Raw genomic sequence first — 5,745 nt, 5'->3', positions numbered from 1 at the left:
TCCATTAATTTTCCCCAGACAAAAATGTATTAGTTCCAGAAACAGTTCAATTAGCAACAGAATCAGGGGAGTTACCTTCAGAAATAAAAGCATTAGGAGATTCACAATCTGCGATATTAGGAACTCCAGAAAAAAGATGAACTCCAGAAACAGGGTAATTACCTCCAGATACAAGAAAATTAGCGCCAGGACCCGCGTAATTAGGAGTTGCAGAGATGGGAATTCGGAGTTCCAGGAATAACGGAATTAGTTCAGAAACATGGATATTAGCTCCAGAAACAGGGGACTTAGGTTAGAAAAATGCTCTAAAAAGAGAAGGCTTTTCAGCTACAGATAAAAGGCGATTAACTCCAGGAACAGGGGAAGTTGCTCGAGAAACAGTTGAATTAGGAGCTTCACAGACTGGGAAATTAGAAACCACACGAACATTGGAATTAGCTCCTGAAATAGCACAATTTGCTCCATAAACAGGGGAATTGCTTTTAGAAAGATCAGAGTTAGCTCTACAAAGCGGTGACTTAGTTTTCCCTGCAGCAGAGGATTTAGTAGATCGCACCTTAAAGAGGACATTTCAGTGATATATATTGAACGAGTTGACACTTAAATAGGAAATTGCTGCTTCATCAACAGCGCAATTTGGATTTTCAGAAAAAGGAAAATTAGGAGCTCTACAAACAACTCAGGGAATTTCGAGGAGTCGGAGCAGCGTCGGAGAGGCCTACAGTTGGCCCAGCTTTGAGTCGGGAGGCAGCAGAGAGTTTGCGGATGTTGTGCAGCGTCGGAGAGGCATACAAAAGTCCAGGCTTCGAGTCAGGAGGCAACGGGGAGTTCGAGGAAGTGGAGCAACGTCAGAGAGGAGGCCCAGCATCATGTTGGGTGGCAGCTGGGAGTTCGAGGAGGAGAATAAACGCCCGAGAGGCTAGAAAAGGCCCAGCGTCGTGTCAGCAGGAAGCGGGGAGTTCGAGGAGGCAGAGCAGCATAGCAGAATGCATAAAAAGGACCAGCGACGGGTCGAGAGGCAGCGGGGCGTTCGATGACACGGGAAAACATCGGGGAGGCCAGAAAAGGCCCAGCGACGAGTTGCGAGGCAGCCTTGAGTTCTGCAAGCTGTAGCAGCGTCAGACAAGCGTGAAAAAGGCCCAGCGACGAGTCGGGAGACAGCGGGGAGTTCGAGAAGGCGGAGCATCGTCAGAGAGGACGACAAAAGTCCCAGCGACGAGTCGCGAAGCAGTGGAGAGTTTGAGGAGGTGGGGCAGCGTCGCAGAGGCCTACAAAATGCCTAACTTCCAGCCGGGCGGCCAGCGGGGATTTCGTGGAGGCGACAGCGTCGGATAGGACAGTTGGTGCAGCTGCAGGGAGTGAAATCAAGAAGAAGTAGAAAGAAATAAAAGGCTGACGTCACAGCCAAGCGGGTAAGCGACTGGCTGGTGATTGGCGAGTAGTTTTTCTTTTTCTTTATCAGTGGGTAAGTTTTAGCATTGCTGTTCTAAAATTACGTTAATCTAAGAGTAAGTCATGGCAAGAGAGCCCAGACCCGTATCATGCTGCTCCTGTGATATGTGGGAAGGCAGGAACGCTTCATGTGCGGGAAGGTTATTCGGTGCATATAGGTGCCAACGATATCGGTAAAAAATGGAATGAGGGCGGACAACCCTAATTTGGGGAGCTGGAGCTAAATTAAAATGTAGGACATCAAAATTAGTAATCTCAAGATTGCGACCAGTGCCACGTGCTAGTCACAGTAGGAATCGCAGGATAGCTCAGATGAATACGTGGCTTGAGGAGTGGTGCAGAAGGAAGGGATTGAGCATCCTGGGCTATTGGAACCGGTTCTGGGGGAGGTGGGACGAATACAAACTGGACGGTTTGCACCTGGAAATGACTGGAACCCATATCCGTGGGGGAGTGTTTGCTAGTGCTGATTGGAGCGTTTCAACTAATATGGCAGGGGGATGGGAACCTATTCAGGGAGATAGCGGAAAATAGAATAGGGGCAGGAGCAAAAGATAAAAATTAAAAAAGAAAAGTAGAAGGCAGAGAAACTCAAGGCAAAAATCAAAAAGACCGCATTACTGCAAGTTTCTAAAGAGGCAAACTGTATTAAAAAGACAAGCCTGAATGCTCTGTGCCTCAATGGATGAGTATTTGTTATAAGGTGGACGAATTAACCACGCAGATTGCTGTTAACGATTATGATGGAATTGGCATGATGGAGACATGGCTCCAGGGTGATCACGGCTGGGAACGGAACATCCAGGCATATTCAACATTCAGCCAGGATAGACAGAAAGGAAAAGGAGGTGGAGGCGGCGGTCTTGTTTGTTATAGAGGAAATTAAAGTAATAGCAAGGAGGAACATTCACTTTGATGATGTGGTATCGGTATGGTTGTAGCTACCGAATACCAAAGGAGAGAAAACGCTTGTAAGACTGTGTACAGACCAGCAAACAATAGCAGTGAGGTTGCGGACAGCATCAAACAAGTAATTAGGGATGCATGCAATAAAGGTACAGCAGTTATCATGTGCGACTTTAATTTACATGTTGATTGGGCTAACCAAACTGGAAGCAATGCGGTAGAAGAGGATCTTCTGGAGTGTATTTGGGATGATTTCAGAGACCAATATTTCAAGGAACCAACTAGAGCGCTGGCCATCCTAGACTGCATGGCTAAGCGAAAGGACAAATTTGCAATCTTGCTTTGCGAGGCCCCTTCGGGAAGAGTGACCATAATAGGGAAGAATTCATTATTAAGATGGAGAGTGATGCAGATTATTCAGAGACTAGGGACCTGAACTTAAGAATAGGTAACTTTCCAGTTGGTATGAGGCATGAACTGGCGAGACATGCTTAAAGGGTTGAAGGGCCGAATGGCCTACTCCTGCACCTATTTTCGATGTTTCTGTTTCTATTAATATTGACCCCCGGCCGCTGAGATGGCTCGGCTTCCCTCCCACTGCCACGTCTCTGCTAAACTGGGAAGCAGCGGGTTGGAGGTAGGTTGGGTTGCGATGATATGCTTTACATGTAAAACCCGACGTCCACTCGGCCGTTTTTGTGCTAAAAGACAGGCCTTACTGTCTGGGCTCGGTCGATGAGAATGTGTGACCAATAATTGACCGTCTCTTTTCCCTTCTGTTTATTACAGTGAATTTAGTGGCGATTGTGGTCCTGTTCCGGGGAAAGTGCGGTCTGTCCACCTGCACCACTCGCTACCTGGTGGCCATGGCAGCGGCGGATCTACTGGTGGTCATGACTGAGGTCATACTGCGGCAGATCAGGCGGTATTATTTCCCGGGATCTTTCCTGGATATCACCACTGTGTGTACTGTTATATATCTCCTGTCCCGTGTTGCCACAGACTGTTTTGTCTGGTTCACCATCACTTTCACCTTTGATCGATTTGTGGCCATTTGTTGCCAGAAGCTGAAAACGAAAATTGCACCGGGAGACCTGCGGCTGTGGTTCTGGCAACAAGCTGCATTCTGCTCTCTTCAAAAAACGTTCCCTTCTACTTTACATTAGAACCTGTGTATATAATCGACAATGTTCCATGGTACTGTGTAGCAATCCCAGCCTATTATACTGAGCCCGGATGGGTGGGATTTGACTGGTTTGATACGGTTTTGACCCCACTGCTCCCATTCGCTGTAATTTTGTTGCTCAACGCTCTAACAGTCAGGCACGTTTTAGTGGCCAGTCGAGTCCGAAAGGGACTGAGGGGTGAGAGCAAGGGGGAGAATGGCAGTGACCCAGAGATGGAGAGCAGGAGGAAGTCTGTGATTTTACTCTTCACCATATCCGGCAGCTTCATACTGCTGTGGCTGGTGTATGTTACACAATTCTTATATTATATCATTGCAGGAATAAATCCCATGATTACAATGTTTCTTTATCTACCTATTGACAAGTCGGATATATTCTACAGAATTTAAGTTGCTGCACAAACACATTTATTTACGGGGTGACTCAGACCAAGTTCAGAGAGCAGTTGAAGACCGCGGTGAAATATACGGTTCCCTCAATTATACAATTAATTAATAAACAGAACAACTGAGCGCAGCCAGAGGCGGGTCCCAGTGTTTCCAGTCCAGGAATATAATATCGAGCCCCAGACTTCCATCCACTGAATTATACCAGGAATGGCTGCTGATCTGATAATACACCCAACGACGTGTTTAGAACACGGCACTGTATCTGATTGACATTTCCCACCTTGTCTTTCTGGTCAGCACCACGACTTTGTTGCATTGACTTTGTTGCATTCTGTCCCAGCTCTTCTGTAAAGGGTCACTACAGCTATTTAGTGAGGGAATTCATTATAGCTTCCAGCGTGAGAGGCACGTCAAGAGGTAGGTAGGCAAATTGGAGCTGTAGTTCAGAAGATTACGTTACATAGAATCTACAGCATAGAAAAATACACTTCGGCTGTACGAGTCTGTGTTGATGTGTATGCTCCAGACCAGACTCATCCCATTGCAAATACTTCGTCTCAGCCTCTCATCATATCTTTTATTTAATTTTCTCTCATTTACTCGTCTTGTTTCGCTATGACAGCATCTGACTTATGTATCTCAACCACTTCCTTTCGTAGGGAATTCCACATTCTAACCACTCTCCGAGTAAAGAAATTGTTCTTCATTTCCCTATTGGTGTTATTAGTGATTATCTGGCATTTATGGCTCCACAGATTTGGATGCTCCCACGAGTATAAACCTTTCTCTCCCAATCGACCTGCTCCAAAACAATCTTAATTTACAAGACTTCTATCAGGACTCCTCTTTGTTCTCTGTCTTCTAAAGGAACCAAGCACAACCTGTTCAATCGTTCCTGATAACTGTTATCTTTCAGTTCTGGTGCCGTCCAATCAACATTTTGTGACACTGTACCAGTGGCCCCCGTCACAATCTCCATTGCCCTAACCACCGGCTCCATCCCTCTCCCTGTCACCAGTCTAAGGCTGACCCAGCCGTTAGCAACCTTGGTGTCTTATTTGAGCAGGAGATGGTCTTCCAACACCATATCCCCTCCATTACCAGGATAGCATCTTTGTGCCTCTGTTACATCGCCTGACTCAGTTCATTTGCTGCTGAAACCTTCATCCGTGCCTTTACTTGCTCTAGATATGACTCCTCCAATGCTCTCCTGGGGGCTTCCAATCTCACACCATCCATATACTTGAGCTCATCCAAAACATTGCTGCCTGTGTGCTATCTTGCGCGTTATCGCAATAAACTTGTGCTCGCTGACCTACATTGGCTCCCTGTCCAACAGCCCTCAATTTTAAAATGATAATTTTTCATTTCAAGTCACTTCACGGCCTCTGTAACCTGCACCAGCACTTAGACCTCCCGAGATCACTGTGCTGCTCCAAATCTGGCAGATTGCACATCCCCGATTTAAACTGCTCCACCAATGGCAGCCAGGCTTTCAGCTTCCTGGGTCCCAAACTATGGGATTCTCTCCCTAACACTCTCCTCCTCTAACTCTCCTCCTCCTTCAGCTTCCTGGGTCCCAGGTTCTGGGATTCTCTCCCTAACCCTCTCCACCTCTAACTCTCCTCCTCCTTCAGCTGCCTGGATCCCAAGCTCTTTGATTCTCTTCCTAACCCTCTCCACCTCTAACTCTCCTCCTCCTTCAGCTAGCTGGCTCCCAAGCTCTGGGATTCTCTTCCTAAACCTCTATTCCTCGCTAACTCTCCTCCTCCTTTAAGATTCCCCTTAAGACTAAATATTTGATGAAGATT

At 46.7% G+C, this 5,745-nt stretch overlaps 1 pseudogene; it reads left to right on the top strand.

Moving 5' to 3' along the window:
- The first annotated feature begins 3,110 nt into the window (after positions 1 to 3,110).
- On the top strand, positions 3,111 to 4,056 carry LOC139241321 (probable G-protein coupled receptor 139; annotated as a pseudogene).
- The last annotated feature ends 1,689 nt before the right edge of the window (positions 4,057 to 5,745 follow it).

The sequence above is a fragment of the Pristiophorus japonicus genome, unplaced genomic scaffold (genome assembly GCF_044704955.1).
Source record: "Pristiophorus japonicus isolate sPriJap1 unplaced genomic scaffold, sPriJap1.hap1 HAP1_SCAFFOLD_104, whole genome shotgun sequence".
In the NCBI taxonomy this organism is placed as follows: Eukaryota; Metazoa; Chordata; class Chondrichthyes; family Pristiophoridae; genus Pristiophorus; species Pristiophorus japonicus.
This window is presented reverse-complemented; position numbering and strand designations above follow the sequence as displayed.